General features: G+C 45.0%; 2 non-coding genes across 2 annotated transcripts; both read left to right on the forward strand.

Annotated features, from left to right (window-relative positions):
• The first annotated feature begins 15483 nt into the window (after positions 1-15483).
• Positions 15484-15558, forward strand: Trnal-caa (transfer RNA leucine (anticodon CAA)). The gene has a single exon. It is a non-coding gene; the product is annotated as a tRNA-Leu (tRNA).
• Positions 15559-16987: 1429 nt separating this feature from the next.
• Positions 16988-17062, forward strand: Trnal-caa (transfer RNA leucine (anticodon CAA)). Its single transcript has one exon. It is a non-coding gene; the product is annotated as a tRNA-Leu (tRNA).
• The last annotated feature ends 1309 nt before the right edge of the window (positions 17063-18371 follow it).

An 18371-nucleotide genomic window follows, 5' to 3' on the forward strand; every position in this document is an offset into this window, starting at 1 on the left:
CTGAGAATGGCACGTATTCGTCGCTGGAACTACACTAAACGTCAACATCACTGTTATTTCACTGTTTCGGACATTCATCTACAAGATGGTCCGTCATATTGTCACTGCACTTAGTTCACTTTCGCACTACAGATAACAGTACACGAGAAGCGACAATTTGAAATACATCCCTTACCGTCAAACCATAGTCTTCATTCATTGTGAATCAAAATGGTATTTTATATCATTTGCTATAGTAAATTCAAAATGTCCAAATTCGTAGTTGGTTCACTATGGCATACAAAGTCACAAAAGTTAATTCTGACATAATATGACACACACTTTCGACCACTATCTAAAACTGCTGAAAATTATCTGTGCCTTACCATACCAACCTTCTTACATGAATTTATGTATTAGCTACCTCTGTGTGATTCAAGTTTTCCTATCAGGAATTATCCCCAGCTTTCCTTAGATGTGTTGTAAGTCACAACCAGCTCTTATTTGCAATGATATCATAAGTTTTTGGGTTCAATAGATCCCACAAACTAACACTGCAAAGCTCAATTTCACAATACCATTCATCGTAATTTTCACACTTTGCTAGAAAAGCCTTTTGAAGCTACTGATATACAGTACCCGAAGTACATGTGAAAATACTCGGTTTTTATAAGTTTTAGGTAAAAGAAGGAGCTTTAATTACTATCAATTAATTAAGAAATCGATAAAGATACATCGATACTCTTGTAATACTACGACTTGACAAAATTCTATTTCACTTTCATAATCCTACGATAAAAAAGAAATCCTATAATATAGAGCGTGGCAGCTTTCTGATCGATTTCTATTACGAAATTTTTATAGTGACTTTCGTTTTGTGTTTTTTTGCCTGTTCACTTCTCTCTCAAACTGCTTCAGCCAATCGACACTAACGTTAGAAACGTGAAAGTAGTTCTGTCTGTTACGTCTTCACGACTAAACCACTCAAACTACTTTGACGAAGTGATTAAAATTCTTCTGGGTATTATGCCACGTCAATGCTAAAAACTAACAACAATAATAAACTAAAACCGACGTTTCGGCCTAATTGCAGCGGCCTTCCTCAGGGCACGACTCAGAAGAATTTTAATCACTATGACACCGGCCGCGGAAGCCTACGTTCTTATACTTTGACGAAATTTGGTATGGAGATACCTTGAACGACAAAGGCCAGGTAATGGAAAAAGTTAAAACTGACCGCTAAGAGGGTGAAGTAAGGATGCAGAATACTCTTGGGTGGAGGTATGCGACTGAAAGCGTTTATAGTTTATACTGTGACAGGGCGAATCCAGTTTTGCTCTTCGGTATGGTTTCTGAATTTCAAAAGGAATTGCTACTCTGTACATCCAAATCTTAGCATCTGATGGGTCCGTAGTGCGTATTAGGACAAAGAATGCCGTATTAGATACATCCACGCTTTCGCTGCAGTTGACACTCAATTAACTCGCTGTATGTACACCACGAAGAGCTCATTTCGCAATTTTTGCCCTTTTAAAGTGATCGTGTATGTCAGCAGTTGTTTACTTTACGTGTCAGACCTTTCAACGAATGTTTATTGCAAACAGATAAGCGGCACCCGAGAAAAATGTCGTATATATATATATATATATATATATATATATATATATATATATATATATATATATATATATATATATATATATATATATATATATATAAGTGCTGCTCTTAATGTGATCAAAAACGAAAATTACCTGTAGCACAAAACAAGAGAGTTCATCAGAAGGACGCTCCAGGAGGCAATATTAAAATATATTTCGTAATGACTCAAACCTGAAGTACGCTTCTGTTAACACCATACAGTTGCATTTAATTAAAGCACTTATGCCTAGGTTTCAGGAAGGATCACCCGTTTCGTTCGATACTGAGATGCTATTCCTATAGAGTTGGAGAGCCTCTACAGTTAGCTTTGAGTTTAGGGGGAATATCTAGTGGGCAGAGGCGTGAATGGGAATTTGGTTTAGGAGATAGGCATGCTATGGTAGTCCGTGTAGTTGCGAAAAGCAGCCTTGCCAGGGTGGCCTAGTGTTTAGCACATCTGCCTTGTGACCAAGAGACCTGGGTTTGAATACCGGTCTTGATACGGATTTTCCTTCGTCACTTCAGTCTACATATAAACATTGTAGTGGTTTCAGTCTCGAGAAGATCTCTAAAACAACGTAGTTTCATTTTTTAAATATTACGTCGGAAATCGCTTAAGAAATATATTACAAATATTATTTATTTTGTTATATTCCTTGTGAACGTCAGTCTGATTTAGCGCATAGTTCTAAGAGAGCTCGGAGTGCGAAAGTTCCTCGAAGCTAACAAAGCTCGGAGCAATCTTAGATCCGCCTGAGCTTAGATGCAAAAAGTCATGGGGCCTTAGGAGCTAGAGAGACACTGGATCAGTCATAAACCCGTCGCTGAGCGTTCCGCGTCTCTTGTAGCCTACCAGCCACTTGAAGAGTCAAACGACGGTGTCACTTAAATGCTGTACGACAAACAAAGAAACATTGTGCCTTTGCTTATAGGGCATGAGAGACATTTAGTGAAGCTGCATTTCATCACGATCAATTAATTGACTATCTTAATCATCGATTAGTCATCTTGGGGAGAGTAGATGAAAAGTGTAGGCACTGTAGTGCGTTGAAATGGAAGGAAGAAATAGTTAGTATGTGTTGCTCTCGTGGTAAAATCTCACTTTCATCATGCACCTCTATACGGTCAGCAAATAAATTTATACATACACACACTCGTAACTACACCACTATATTCACCGATGTTTATTAATTACCTGCTTACGTATCACACTCATCATAACAAAACTTCTGATATGCGAGAGCAACCATGAGTAACGGTTAGCAAAATATAAAAACAATTTCCCTGGCTAAAAGAACCACAAATTTTTGAGGGACTCTAATGTATTGCTCGTGGAGTGAACTGTCTGTACAAATGGCCATCAGTATTGCTTGACTGAATCTTGTCTGCTGAAATCTGCCCTTCCACCCAATGATAGTTGGGCCTTCACCTTTTTCGCTGGTGGCGAATCCATGTGTTTCCACTGCTTGCTTTGCTCCTTTTTTGTGGGGTTTATAGTGAGACATCTACACCCGTCCATGATGGGTAGGTGCCTAAAGAGATTATAGATTGCTCTAATAAAGTTGCAGCATTTCTGGGGCTGGGTTGATTCGGCGCCGATATGTATAGTTTTCAAAAAAATTGTGGAAATGGCGAAGGCTCGCACGTAACTGTATTCCACCTTTTCGATTATCGCTTCGATTATGATGCTCCGATCATGGAGAACCAGGGCCTCAGCGTTTCTTGCAATTCTCACTTCTTCACATAGAGACGGTCTATTATGACCATTATTCGTCCTTAATACTTATTTGACCGCACAGAAAGCATCAGAGTCTCCCAACCACTGTTTCATTTGGCAATGCTTTGTTGTCGTTCACCTTCACTGACTCTGCATGGATTATGTTATTTTAAATTGATGGCAACTGTAGTCAATTTTCCACGTTTTGAATGAAATAATCAACCCCGGCAGTAAATTACTTTTATTCGTTGTCACGTCCGGTTTTGCGTCAAATCAACACGCATCCTCAGATGACATATACAAAAATTAATAATGAAGAAGTATCAAAGTATTCTGTGTGTTCTTTTCAAGTATTGCTGTTCGGTACTATTTTTCAGTATTATTTATTCTTCAGACAATAGTTAAGAATTCATTGTAAAAATCTTCTTCTTTATTAATTTTTGTACAGATTACCGGAGAATGCGGCTTCATTTGACGAGAAACCGATCGTGGTTTTGAATAAAAGTATCTTACAGTCACTGCGGATTATATCATTCAAAATCTGAATTGAGTGTTGTACTGTTGTTCCTCTTCAAGTGCAGAAAACCAATTAACGCACGATAATCTGCGATCGCATTGGGATATAACAGTTGGTTTTGATCACTATAGCGCTGTGCTATTGTACCACAGTACTTGTATTTCAATGTGTACCAGGGCAACAGAGATTTACGCGCGAATAAATAAAAAAAACTGGTTTACCTTACTTTATTTTTTCGAGGTTATAGTTAACACTTTGTGGCCTCTCATAGTACACAAAAACAGATGAAACAATATGTAGAATGGAAAGCACAGAGCGTTTATTATTTATCCATTGTTTCCTGGTTATATTACTATATAGTGAATAACGTACAAAAACAAGAGTATATTTCACTGTCAACAGAAATTACTTTTTCACTGCTGAAGAAATGTCTGTAATGTAATTTATTTTATCTACTCGTGTTTTTATTTATGTGTTATGCGGATTTTTAAATTATCAGCGTATTGTGAAACAGAAATTATTTTCCTTTATTTTGTACAGAGCGTCCCAGGAGGAGTAGTCAATATTTACGGATATGTCAGAAAGGTCATTCGAAGCAAAAGATTCCAGTAAACAAGGGCTCTAAAATGCATACCATAAGAGGTATGCGCACTTCTTCATCTTCGATATCGTAAAACACATATCGTGCAGTGAAAACTCTTTGCTTGCGATATTTTGGGAGGAGGTAGTATGGGTCAAAACATCAAATCAATAACAAACTGTCTAATAAACATGGGAGCTGAAATGTATAGCTTAAGAGCTAAAAGCACTTGTTCAGTGGTAGAGATGTATTTCAGGGTAGCGAAGGTGATCAGGCTCTCATAACTCGTAAGGTATGCATTTTAAAGCCTATGAATACTGCACATTTTCTTCTTGTTTTAGTCCATATTACCAAGTCTCAAAAACAGAAAGCAAACAGCTTGCACTAGAAGAGATTTGTTTCACATCTTCGAAGATGAAAAGGTGGTTGTACCTTTTATTACATACTGTTTACATCCCATGTTTACTAGACTTTTTTGCTTCGAATGGTCGTACTTGTCGAACCGTTGATTACTGACCATTTCTCCTGAGACACCCAGTATTTGGCCTGGATGTTGGAGAACACACATAAGAATAACATCTAAGTCGTCACGGGATCTTTGTAGCGTGTCACGAGAGCAATGCAAAAAATAAAATAAACGTTAGGGAGACACAACAGCGCTACATCCACGGTTATAAGATTGAGCGTGGTGACAGTAGGTTTTTCTTCATTGTTAGTACACGGCGGCTCTCCCGTCACACCAGTGTCAATATCAAAAGTTTCTTCCCGGCAGTCCTTGGCGTCTGTCGGCGGTGCTAATGTAATCCTTTGAAATGTGTTATGGAATGCGTAGCTGTACCACCTCCATTCCGTGATGTGCAGAGTTAATGGATCTTAAGTCGTAAGAGATCGTTAAAAACTACTTTAAATCGGAGGTGCGTAACCGTTGGGGTATCAATTTGAAGTAATTATGTTTCGTAGAGAATTTTACGGAATGCTGTGCCTTAATCTTGCGGAGCTGAAGACATAGCTGTAAAGTGGACACGAGATTTTAACTGAACCAAAGAAATTCGAAGTCCTCCTACATGTTGATTATAAATATAAACTACATACACCATGTGATCAAAAGTATCCGGAAACCTGGCTGAAAATGACTTAAAAGTTCATGGCGCCCTCCATCGGTAATGGAGGCCTTAATGACAGCTTCCACTCTCGCAGGAATACGGTCAGTCAGGTGCCGGAAGGTTTTTTGGTGAATGGAAACCCATTCTTCACGGAGTGCTGCACTGAGGAGAGGTATCGATGTCGGTCGCTGAGGCATGGAACGAAGTCGGCGTTCCAAAACATCCCAAAGGTGTTCAATTGGATTCAGGTCAGGACAGCATGCAGGGCAGTCCATTAGAGGGATGTTATTGTCGTGTAACTACTCCGCCACAAGCCTTGCATTATGAACAGGTACACGATCGAGTACAAAGATGCAATCGCCATCCCCTAATTGCTCTTCAACAGTGGAAAGCAAGAAGGTGCATAAAACATCAGTTTAGGACAGTAATGTGATAGGGCCACGCAAAACAACAAGGGGTGCAAGCCCCCTCCATGGAAAACTCGACCACACCATAACATCACCGCCTCCGAATTTTACTGTTGGCCCTACACACGCTGGTAGATGACGTTCATCGGACATTCGCCATACCCACACCCTGCCATGGGATCGTCACATTGTGTACCGTGATACGTCACTCCACACAACGATTTTCCACTGTACAATCATCCAATGTTTACGCTCCTTGTACCAAGCGAGGGGTCGTTTGATATTTACCGGCGTGATGTGTGGCTAATGAGCAGCCGATCGATCATGAAATCCAAGTTTTCCGACTCCCCGCCTAACTGTCATAGTACTTGCAGTGTATCCTGATGCAGTTTGGAATTCCTGTGTGATGGTCTGGATAGATGTCTGCTTATTACACATTACGGCCCTCTTCAACTGTCGGCCATCTCCGTCAGTCAACAGACGAGGTTGGCCTGTTCGCTTTTGTGCTGTACTTGTCTCTTCACGTTCCCACTTCACTATCACATCGGAAGCAGTGGACCTAGGGTTGTTTAGGAGTGTGGAAATGTCGCGTACAGATGTATGACACAAGTGACACCAAATCACCTGACAACGTTCAAAATCCGTGAGTTCCGCAGAGCGCCCCATTCTGCTCTCTCACGATGTCTATTGACTATTGAGGTCGCTGATATGGAGTATGTGGCAATAGGTGGCAGCAAAATGCAACTAATATGAAAAACGTATATTTTTGGGGGTGTCCGGATACTTTTAATCACATTGTGTAGACGTAGCGAATACAAAGGAAAGAGCAATAAAATAGAAACGGGTTTGCAGTGGAATAACTGGAAAGACAAAACCCAAAGACGGGAAGCTGTGTCACTAACAGGTTGAAAAGGCACTACTGCGGAAGACAGTGGCAGCAGGAACAGAGCACCGGTCAACGATTCCCAGCACGACCGATATAGCATCGCGACTGTGGGTATCACGAACAGTGGGCTGTTGTAGATAAAAACTGATTCTTCTGCCTGTTCTTGACAGAGCAACTTGATAAAAATGAAAAGCACTGTACTGCTGCTGTTCTACAGGATAAGTGTATTCAGATTAACCGGGTTTCGGCTTACAAGGCCATCATCAGGCGTTACTGACTATTGTCACCAGAGAATGTTTGCAAAGATCTACACAGAGGCACAACGCACACGAAATGCCATCTTTGACCATGCGGTGGTAATGCAGTTCAAAAGGGTAAAAAGCCACCTTTCTATCCTGAATACTTTGAATTTATAGTTTATCATATTCTCGCGTTTGCAAAGACTCCTCACGAACAGGCCGTGAAGGCCCAACGGTACCGGCCGGGCGCCGTATCATCGTAGGCCAAGAGGCGTCACTGGATGCAGTTATGGAGGGGCATGTGGTCAGCACACCGCTCTCCCTGCCGTATGTCAATTTCCGAGACCGGAGCCGCTACTTCTCAATCGAGGAACTTCTCAGTTTGCCTCACAAGGGTGGAGTACACACCGCTTGCCAACAGCGCTCGGCAGACCGGATGGTCATCCATCCAAAGTGCTCGCCCAGCCCGACACCGCTGAACTTCGTCACCCTTGCAAAACATCGCAAGTTATTCTGGAAATAGCGTATCAAACCCGATGCGGTCCTAGTATCTTAACCTGAACATGACTTTGGGCTCATCTGTTCGTATAGCATAACACGCGTGTTTTATTTTACGAGGCCAGCGGATGGGAGCCCGCGCGGCAGATGAGAGTATGACGTTGGTGTCGGTGTTGTTGGGTGTGCACCAGCGAAGCACGGGAGATCATTCGTGGAGGGTTGTACAACACAGGTAGGGTAATTCTTTAGTAAAGTACTCAGTTATGTTGCTGATGACAAAACTTTGATCTGCGAGAAAAAGTTTTTAATGTATATTTTGCTTGCCGATAGGGACGGGTGTTCGGAGGAGCAACAGGCTGATCTGGATGAGATTCAAGGGCTCTAATGACGTTTAGAGGGCCAACAAGACGCTTTTTCCGTCTGGCTATTTTATGTAATCAGGTCTCATTCAGTAACTTCTGCGTTTGTTTTTTGTGGAACTAAGTTGTAATATCATCCTTACTATAATCTAAAAGACAACAGCGTTTGTTTAATTTTACTAGTCATATCACATGAGCGTTTAGAGTTAAGTGCCAATCCTGCGTGTGGTTATATACCAATGTGCAATGGTCCAGTCTGTACCCTCATTGCTTGCACAGTGGCACGCACTTTCGTCTCTTGTGAAGTGCTGAATGATATCATCGTTACTGTTTGCTTCTTCCTATTTTCAGTGGAAACCACTCCTTATGGTCACAAGGAGACTACATGGCAATCAGATTGTTGAATTTTTTAGGGTTCCGCACCTCAATCGCTAAATACGGAACACTAATAACATCGCCTTGATGTCCGTCTGGCTGTCTGTCTCTCTGACCGAGGCTAAGAACCACTTCTCCCTGGAACGAATAACCTCACCAAGTTGACATTTATATCACATAATACCGTTTACCATCTCTTGGTGGTGGAAAAAGAAAATTAGCTTGTAAGTCAATGCAATCAAAAGATTTCTGTCACGTATTTTGATACTGGTAAACTCTCTCTTGAAAACCCATACTGTCTGTTTGTCAGTTTGTTTAGGGGGCAAAACACATTAGGAGGTTCAAAAAAATCTGATTATTGTTTGTTTGCATAAATCGTTAGCTTAACTATCCAAGAATACGCTGTCAAAATTTGAAAGGGAAATTCCCATTCGTTGAGATTTTATGCGCTTAGAACCAAGTGCTCATCGGATACAGGCTCGGGTGCAGATAGGGTGGAGTACTGCCTCAGGTATGAATTACTGGGGAAATGTCTAGGTGGCCACACTCAAAATGCGAATGGAAGTTTTAATTCATTTGGCGATTACCTCCTAAACACTTGCACTTCGGACTAAATGTAGTTCGATTGGCATCGTATTTAGCAGCGGGCTTATTCAATGAAGGAAATTCATCCCTATTGACGGTCATGAACGAAGCGGCAATTGTAGCAGGCAAGCTTCAATTATGCCGAACAAATGGATAACCAGCGCGTGAGCGAGCAGAATCTAAATGACGTTTTTCACATTAGCGTGTAGTCTACCTCAAAACATATAAATCATTGTGAAAACTGATACTATGATTCTTTATACTATTACGAATTACGTGAATCAACTTGTGAGATGATATCATGATTTTAAGGGTATATTTCTTTGTATTATTAGAAAAAAGTCGTAATAATCGAAGTAAACTGTTCCAACGCCTTCAAAACTTTTAATTTTCATTATTTTCACTTGCACATTATTTTCACTTGCATTATTTTCACTTGCACATTTTTAGGAAATAAGTTATTAACGTAAAATCAAAATCTTTTTCGTTTCAGATGAAAATCGTAATAGCTACACTGCACGCAATTGGAGAACTATACTCACAACCTTCAGCGGACATCACTGCGTAACTTTGTTATTTTTGGCTGAAATTATTCAAAAAAATTCACAAAAACTGTTCGAAATATGAATGAAATGTAGTCGAATTTTGATTAAATTCTTATTAATTCTTCCCATCCAAAACAAAAAAATCCCAAAAAATCTGTGTCAGACAGCCTCCTAATGTGGTTTCGCCCCTTTCTCTCAGGAACGGGTAGACGTACCAGGATGAAATTTATATCATGTACTAAGGTATACAGTCCGCTGGACATTTAAAAATTTAAACTTCTACGTCAGTGCAATCAAAAGATACGCCCATTTTTTGACACATCTTGATACTCGCAAACTAACTCATCAAAACCTTTAAGGTACTTCCCCTTGACCTAGAACCATGAAACTGGGCAAGAAGCAAGGTTTACAGTACCAGCAAAGGAAAAAATACGGAAATTGTTAACTTGTAATAATATCACATAAAAGATATATTTTTTGCATTAAAACTTACGCTGCGTTCATCATCCGTCTAAAGCTTAATAATAATACTGCATGTAAAACGTACCATGTAAGTTGTAGTCTTATTTTAGTTAATAAATAAAACTATTTTATTAAATCTTCGCTCTCTACATATATAAAGTGAAGTTGCTCGCCTCTTTTGTATTTCTGTGCTAGCCTCAGGAACTACTGTTGAGGTTTTGATATTGCCCTGGAATTCTCCGGGACCGATATCTTCCTAGTATCGATACATGTAACAGGAAAAAATCTTCAAGATTCTAGAATCACGGGATGCTTAAACTGTCCTTACGTAATTAAGTTTATTCGGAACTTTCAGCGCAAGATTATTATTTGCATTTGGCCAATTTTTTATATTTATGGTGTGTGACGTTCTAAACTTAAATATCACTCACACAAAGCAGTTACTTGAAATTTTCAACAATTCTCAAGAATACCGACTCGGAAGTTTTCCGACTACCAACAAAACACTAACACAATGGCGTTTTCTTAGAAAGGCCCTGTGGCTCTGAATATTCGACTTCGGTTCCTTGCCTGGCAGTGGAAAATTCTTAAACATTGGTGCATGTTCCACGAGCATTCTGCGGAGCTTAGGATACATAAGGATAAAAAAATTGTATTTTTTTAAATTTAAACAATCGTTACTGACAATCTTTCACTAAAGGTGAGCAGTTAAAGGATTTCTGTTTACAATGTAGTGGATTTTTGTGTGTAGTACTTAATTGGAAATAAGATATGCATATAAAAATAAGATATGCATATAAAAATAAGATATGCATATAAAAATAAGAATTAGTTATTTGTTTCCAGAATGAGATTTTCACTCTGCAGCGGAGTGTGCGCTGATATGAAACTTCCTGGCAGATTAAAACTGTGTGCCCGACCGAGACTCGAACTCGGGACCTTTGCCTTTCGCGGGCAAGTGCTCTACCAACTGAGCTACCGAAGCACGACTCACGCCCGGTACTCACAGCTTTACTTCTGCCAGTACCTCGTCTCCTACCTTCCAAACTTTACAGAAGCTCTCCTGCGAACCTTGCAGAACTAGCACTCCTGAAAGAAAGGATATTGCGGAGACATGGCTTAGCCACAGCCTGGGGGATGTTTCCAGAATGAGATTTTCACTCTGCAGCGGAGTGTGCGCTGATATGAAACTTCCTGGCAGATTAAAACTGTGTGCCCGACCGAGACTCGAACTCGGGGCCTTTGCCTTTCGCGGGCAAGTGCTCTACCAACTGAGCTACCGAAGCACGACTCACGCCCGGTACTCACAGCTTTACTTCTGCCAGTACCTCGTCTCCTACCTTCCAAACTTTACAGAAGCTCTCCTGCGAACCTTGCAGAACTAGCACTCCTGAAAGAAAGGATATTGCGGAGACATGGCTTAGCCACAGCCTGGGGGATGTTTCCAGAATGAGATTTTCACTCTGCAGCGGAGTGTGCGCTGATATGAAACTTCCTGGCAGATTAAAACTGTGTGCCCGACCGAGACTCGAACTCGGGGCCTTTGCCTTTCGCGGGCAAGTGCTCTACCAACTGAGCTACCGAAGCACGACTCACGCCCGGTACTCACAGCTTTACTTCTGCCAGTACCTCGTCTCCTACCTTCCAAACTTTACAGAAGCTCTCCTGCGAACCTTGCAGAACTGGCACTCCTGAAAGAAAGGATATTGCGGAGACATGGCTTAGCCACAGCCTGGGGGATGTTTCCAGAATGAGATTTTCACTCTGCAGCGGAGTGTGCGCTGATATGAAACTTCCTGGCAGATTAAAACTGTGTGCCCGAAACATCCCCCAGGCTGTTGCTAAGCCATGTCTCCGCAATATCCTTTCTTTCAGGAGTGCTAGTTCTGCAAGGTTCGCAGGAGAGCTTCTGTAAAGTTTGGAAGGTAGGAGACGAGGTACTGGCAGAAGTAAAGCTGTGAGTACCGGGCGCGAGTCGTGCTTCGGTAGCTCAGTTGGTAGAGCACTTGCCCGCGAAAGGCAAAGGTCCCGAGTTCGAGTCTCGGTCGGGCACACAGTTTTAATCTGCCAGGAAGTTTCATATCAGCGCACACTCCGCTGCAGAGTGCAAATCTCATTCTGGAAACATCCCCCAGGCTGTGGCTAAGCCATGTCTCCGCAATATCCTTTCTTTCAGGAGTGCTAGTTCTGCAAGGTTCGCAGGAGAGCTTCTGTAAAGTTTGGAAGGTAGGAGACGAGGTACTGGCAGAAGAAAAGCTGTGAGTACCGGGCGTGAGTCGTGCTTCGGTAGCTCAGTTGGTAGAGCACTTGCCCGCGAAAGGCAAAGTTCCCGAGTTCGAGTCTCGGTCGGGCACACAGTTTTAATCTGCCAGGAAGTTTCATATCAGCGCACACTCCGCTGCAGAGTGAAAATCTCATTCTGGAAACATCCCCCAGGCTGTGGCTAAGCCATGTCTCCGCAATATCCTTTCTTTCAGGAGTGCTAGTTCTGCAAGGTTCGCAGGAGAGCTTCTGTAAAGTTTGGAAGGTAGGAGACGAGGTACTGGCGGAAGTAAAGCTGTGAGTACCGGGCGTGAGTCGTGCTTCGGTAGCTCAGTTGGTAGAGCACTTGCCCGCGAAAGGCAAAGGTCCCGAGTTCGAGTCTCGGTCGGGCACACAGTTTTAATCTGCCAGGAAGTTTCATATCAGCGCACACTCCGCTGCAGAGTGAAAATCTCATTCTGGAAACATCCCCCAGGCTGTGGCTAAGCCATGTCTCCGCAATATCCTTTCTTTCAGGAGTGCTAGTTCTGCAAGGTTCGCAGGAGAGCTTCTGTAAAGTTTGGAAGGTAGGAGACGAGGTACTGGCAGAAGTAAAGCTGTGAGTACCGGGCGTGAGTCGTGCTTCGGTAGCTCAGTTGGTAGAGCACTTGCCCGCGAAAGGCAAAGGTCCCGAGTTCGAGTCTCGGTCGGGCACACAGTTTTAATCTGCCAGGAAGTTTCATATCAGCGCACACTCCGCTGCAGAGTGAAAATCTCATTCTGGAAACATCCCCCAGGCTGTGGCTAAGCCATGTCTCAGCAATATCCTTTCTTTCAGGAGTGCTAGTTCTGCAAGGTTCGCAGGAGAGCTTCTGTAAAGTTTGGAAGGTAGGAGACGAGGTACTGGCAGAAGTAAAGCTGTGAGTACCGGGCGTGAGTCGTGCTTCGGTAGCTCAGTTGGTAGAGCACTTGCCCGCGAAAGGCAAAGGTCGCGACTTCGAGTCTCGGTCGGGCACACAGTTTTAATCTGCCAGGAAGTTTCATATCAGCGCACACTCCGCTGCAGAGTGAAAATCTCATTCTGGAAACATCCCCCAGGCTGTGGCTAAGCCATGTCTCCGCAATATCCTTTCTTTCAGGAGTGCTAGTTCTGCAAGGTTCGCAGGAGAGCTTCTGTAAAGTTTGGTAGGTAGGAGACGAGGTACTGGCAGAAGTAAAGCTGTGAGTACCGGGCGTGAGTCGTGCTTCGGTAGCTCAGTTGGTAGAGCACTTGCCCGCGAAAGGCAAAGGCCCCGAGTTCGAGTCTCGGTCGGGCACACAGTTTTAATCTGCCAGGAAGTTTCATATCAGCGCACACTCCGCTGCAGAGTGAAAATCTCATTCTGGAAACATCCCCCAGGCTGTGGCTAAGCCATGTCTCCGCAATATCCTTTCTTTCAGGAGTGCTAGTTCTGCAAGGTTCGCAGGAGAGCTTCTGTAAAGTTTGGAAGGTAGGAGACGAGGTACTGGCAGAAGTAAAGCTGTGAGTACCGGGCGTGAGTCGTGCTTCGGTAGCTCAGTTGGTAGAGCACTTGCCCGCGAAAGGCAAAGGTCCCGAGTTCGAGTCTCGGTCGGGCACACAGTTTTAATCTGCCAGGAAGTTTCATATCAGCGCACACTCCGCTGCAGAGTGAAAATCTCATTCTGGAAACATCCCCCAGGCTGTGGCTAAGCCATGTCTCCGCAACATCCTTTCTTTCAGGAGTGCTAGTTCTGCAAGGTTCGCAGGAGAGCTTCTGTAAAGTTTGGAAGGTAGGAGACGAGGTACTGGCAGAAGTAAAGCTGTGAGTACCGGGCGTGAGTCGTGCTTCGGTAGCTCAGTTGGTAGAGCACTTGCCCGCGAAAGGCAAAGGTCCCGAGTTCGAGTCTCGGTCGGGCACACAGTTTTAATCTGCCAGGAAGTTTCATATCAGCGCACACTCCGCTGCAGAGTGAAAATCTCATTCTGGAAACATCCCCCAGGCTGTGGCTAAGCCATGTCTCCGCAATATCCTTTCTTTCAGGAGTGCTAGTTCTGCAAGGTTCGCAGGAGAGCTTCTGTAAAGTTTGGAAGGTAGGAGACGAGGTACTGGCAGAAGTAAAGCTGTGAGTACCGGGCGTGAGTCGTGCTTCGGTAGCTCAGTTGGTAGAGCACTTGCCCGCGAAAGGCAAAGGTCCCGAGTTCGAGTCTCGGTCGGGCACACAGTTTTAATCTGCCAGGAAGTTTCATATCAGCGCACACTCCGCTGCAGAGTGAAAATCTCATTCTGGAAACATCCCCCAGGCTGTGGCTAAGCCATGTCTCCGCAATATCCTTTCTTTCAGGAGTGCTAGTTCTGCAAGGTTCGCAGGAGAGCTTCTGTAAAGTTTGGAAGGTAGGAGACGAGGTACTGGCAGAAGTAAAGCTGTGAGTACCGGGCGTGAGTCGTGCTTCGGTAGCTCAGTTGGTAGAGCACTTGCCCGCGAAAGGCAAAGGTCCCGAGTTCGAGTCTCGGTCGGGCACACAGTTTTAATCTGCCAGGAAGTTTCATATCAGCGCACACTCCGCTGCAGAGTGAAAATCTCATTCTGGAAACATCCCCCAGGCTGTGGCTAAGCCATGTCTCCGCAATATCCTTTCTTTCAGGAGTGCTAGTTCTGCAAGGTTCGCAGGAGAGCTTCTGTAAAGTTTGGAAGGTAGGAGACGAGGTACTGGCAGAAGTAAAGCTGTGAGTACCGGGCGTGAGTCGTGCTTCGGTAGCTCAGTTGGTAGAGCACTTGCCCGCGAAAGGCAAAGGTCCCGAGTTCGAGTCTCGGTCGGGCACACAGTTTTAATCTGCCAGGAAGTTTCATATCAGTGCACACTCCGCTGCAGAGTGAAAATCTCATTCTGGAAACATCCCCCAGGCTGTGGCTAAGCCATGTCTCCGCAATATCCTTTCTTTCAGGAGTGCTAGTTCTGCAAGGTTCGCAGGAGAGCTTCTGTAAAGTTTGGAAGGTAGGAGACGAGGTACTGGCAGAAGTAAAGCTGTGAGTACCGGGCGTGAGTCGTGCTTCGGTAGCTCAGTTGGTAGAGCACTTGCCCGCGAAAGGCAAAGGTCCCGAGTTCGAGTCTCGGTCGGGCACACAGTTTTAATCTGCCAGGAAGTTTCATATCAGCGCACACTCCGCTGCAGAGTGAAAATCTCATTCTGGAAACATCCCCCAGGCTGTGGCTAAGCCATGTCTCCGCAATATCCTTTCTTTCAGGAGTGCTAGTTCTGCAAGGTTCGCAGGAGAGCTTCTGTAAAGTTTGGAAGGTAGGAGACGAGGTACTGGCAGAAGTAAAGCTGTGAGTACCGGGCGTGAGTCGTGCTTCGGTAGCTCAGTTGGTAGAGCACTTGCCCGCAAAAGGCAAAGGTCCCGAGTTCGAGTCTCGGTCGGGCACACAGTTTTAATCTGCCAGGAAGTTTCATATCAGCGCACACTCCGCTGCAGAGTGAAAATCTCATTCTGGAAACATCCCCCAGGCTGTGGCTAAGCCATGTCTCCGCAATATCCTTTCTTTCAGGAGTGCTAGTTCTGCAAGGTTCGCAGGAGAGCTTCTGTAAAGTTTGGAAGGTAGGAGACGAGGTACTGGCAGAAGTAAAGCTGTGAGTACCGGGCGTGAGTCGTGCTTCGGTAGCTCAGTTGGTAGAGCACTTGCCCGCGAAAGGCAAAGGTCCCGAGTTCGAGTCTCGGTCGGGCACACAGTTTTAATCTGCCAGGAAGTTTCATATCAGCGCACACTCCGCTGCAGAGTGAAAATCTCATTCTGGAAACATCCCCCAGGCTGTGGCTAAGCCATGTCTCCGCAATATCCTTTCTTTCAGGAGTGCTAGTTCTGCAAGGTTCGCAGGAGAGCTTCTGTAAAGTTTGGAAGGTAGGAGACGAGGTACTGGCAGAAGTAAAGCTGTGAGTACCGGGCGTGAGTCGTGCTTCGGTAGCTCAGTTGGTAGAGCACTTGCCCGCGAAAGGCAAGGGCCCGAGTTCGAGTCTCGGTCGGGCACACAGTTTTAATCTGCCAGGAAGTTTCATATCAGCGCACACTCCGCTGCAGAGTGAAAATCTCATTCTGGAAACATCCCCCAGGCTGTGGCTAAGCCATGTCTCCGCAATATCCTTTCTTTCAGGAGTGCTAGTTCTGCAAGGTTCGCAGGAGAGCTTCTGTAAAGTTTGGAAGGTAGGAGACGAGGTACTGGCAGAAGTAAAGCTGTGAGTACCGGGCGTGAGTCGTGCTTCGGTAGCTCAGTTGGTAGAGCACTTGCCCGCGAAAGGCAAAGGTCCCGAGTTCGAGTCTCGGTCGGGCACACAGTTTTAATCTGCCAGGAAGTTTCATATCAGCGCACACTCCGCTGCAGAGTGAAAATCTCATTCTGGAAACATCCCCCAGGCTGTGGCTAAGCCATGTCTCCGCAATATCCTTTCTTTCAGGAGTGCTAGTTCTGCAAGGTTCGCAGGAGAGCTTCTGTAAAGTTTGGAAGGTAGGAGACGAGGTACTGGCAGAAGTAAAGCTGTGAGTACCGGGCGTGAGTCGTGCTTCGGTAGCTCAGTTGGTAGAGCACTTGCCCGCGAAAGGCAAAGGTCCCGAGTTCGAGTCTCGGTCGGGCACACAGTTTTAATCTGCCAGGAAGTTTCATATCAGCGCACACTCCGCTGCAGAGTGAAAATCTCATTCTGGAAACATCCCCCAGGCTGTGGCTAAGCCATGTCTCCGCAATATCCTTTCTTTCAGGAGTGCTAGTTCTGCAAGGTTCGCAGGAGAGCTTCTGTAAAGTTTGGAAGGTAGGAGACGAGGTACTGGCAGAAGTAAAGCTGTGAGTACCGGGCGTGAGTCGTGCTTCGGTAGCTCAGTTGGTAGAGCACTTGCCCGCAAAAGGCAAAGGTCCCGAGTTCGAGTCTCGGTCGGGCACACAGTTTTAATCTGCCAGGAAGTTTCATATCAGCGCACACTCCGCTGCAGAGTGAAAATCTCATTCTGGAAACATCCCCCAGGCTGTGGCTAAGCCATGTCTCCGCAATATCCTTTCTTTCAGGAGTGCTAGTTCTGCAAGGTTCGCAGGAGAGCTTCTGTAAAGTTTGGAAGGTAGGAGACGAGGTACTGGCAGAAGTAAAGCTGTGAGTACCGGGCGTGAGTCGTGCTTCGGTAGCTCAGTTGGTAGAGCACTTGCCCGCGAAAGGCAAAGGTCCCGAGTTCGAGTCTCGGTCGGGCACACAGTTTTAATCTGCCAGGAAGTTTCATATCAGCGCACACTCCGCTGCAGAGTGAAAATCTCATTCTGGAAACATCCCCCAGGCTGTGGCTAAGCCATGTCTCCGCAATATCCTTTCTTTCAGGAGTGCTAGTTCTGCAAGGTTCGCAGGAGAGCTTCTGTAAAGTTTGGAAGGTAGGAGACGAGGTACTGGCAGAAGTAAAGCTGTGAGTACCGGGCGTGAGTCGTGCTTCGGTAGCTCAGTTGGTAGAGCACTTGCCCGCGAAAGGCAAGGGCCCGAGTTCGAGTCTCGGTCGGGCACACAGTTTTAATCTGCCAGGAAGTTTCATATCAGCGCACACTCCGCTGCAGAGTGAAAATCTCATTCTGGAAACATCCCCCAGGCTGTGGCTAAGCCATGTCTCCGCAATATCCTTTCTTTCAGGAGTGCTAGTTCTGCAAGGTTCGCAGGAGAGCTTCTGTAAAGTTTGGAAGGTAGGAGACGAGGTACTGGCAGAAGTAAAGCTGTGAGTACCGGGCGTGAGTCGTGCTTCGGTAGCTCAGTTGGTAGAGCACTTGCCCGCGAAAGGCAAAGGTCCCGAGTTCGAGTCTCGGTCGGGCACACAGTTTTAATCTGCCAGGAAGTTTCATATCAGCGCACACTCCGCTGCAGAGTGAAAATCTCATTCTGGAAACATCCCCCAGGCTGTGGCTAAGCCATGTCTCCGCAATATCCTTTCTTTCAGGAGTGCTAGTTCTGCAAGGTTCGCAGGAGAGCTTCTGTAAAGTTTGGAAGGTAGGAGACGAGGTACTGGCAGAAGTAAAGCTGTGAGTACCGGGCGTGAGTCGTGCTTCGGTAGCTCAGTTGGTAGAGCACTTGCCCGCGAAAGGCAAAGGTCCCGAGTTCGAGTCTCGGTCGGGCACACAGTTTTAATCTGCCAGGTAGTTTCATATTCAGCGCACACTCCGCTGCAGAGTGAAAATCTCATTCTGGAAACATCCCCCAGGCTGTGGCTAAGCCATGTCTCCG

The sequence above is a fragment of the Schistocerca cancellata genome, chromosome 3 (genome assembly GCF_023864275.1).
Source record: "Schistocerca cancellata isolate TAMUIC-IGC-003103 chromosome 3, iqSchCanc2.1, whole genome shotgun sequence".
Classification (NCBI taxonomy): Eukaryota; Metazoa; Arthropoda; class Insecta; order Orthoptera; family Acrididae; genus Schistocerca; species Schistocerca cancellata.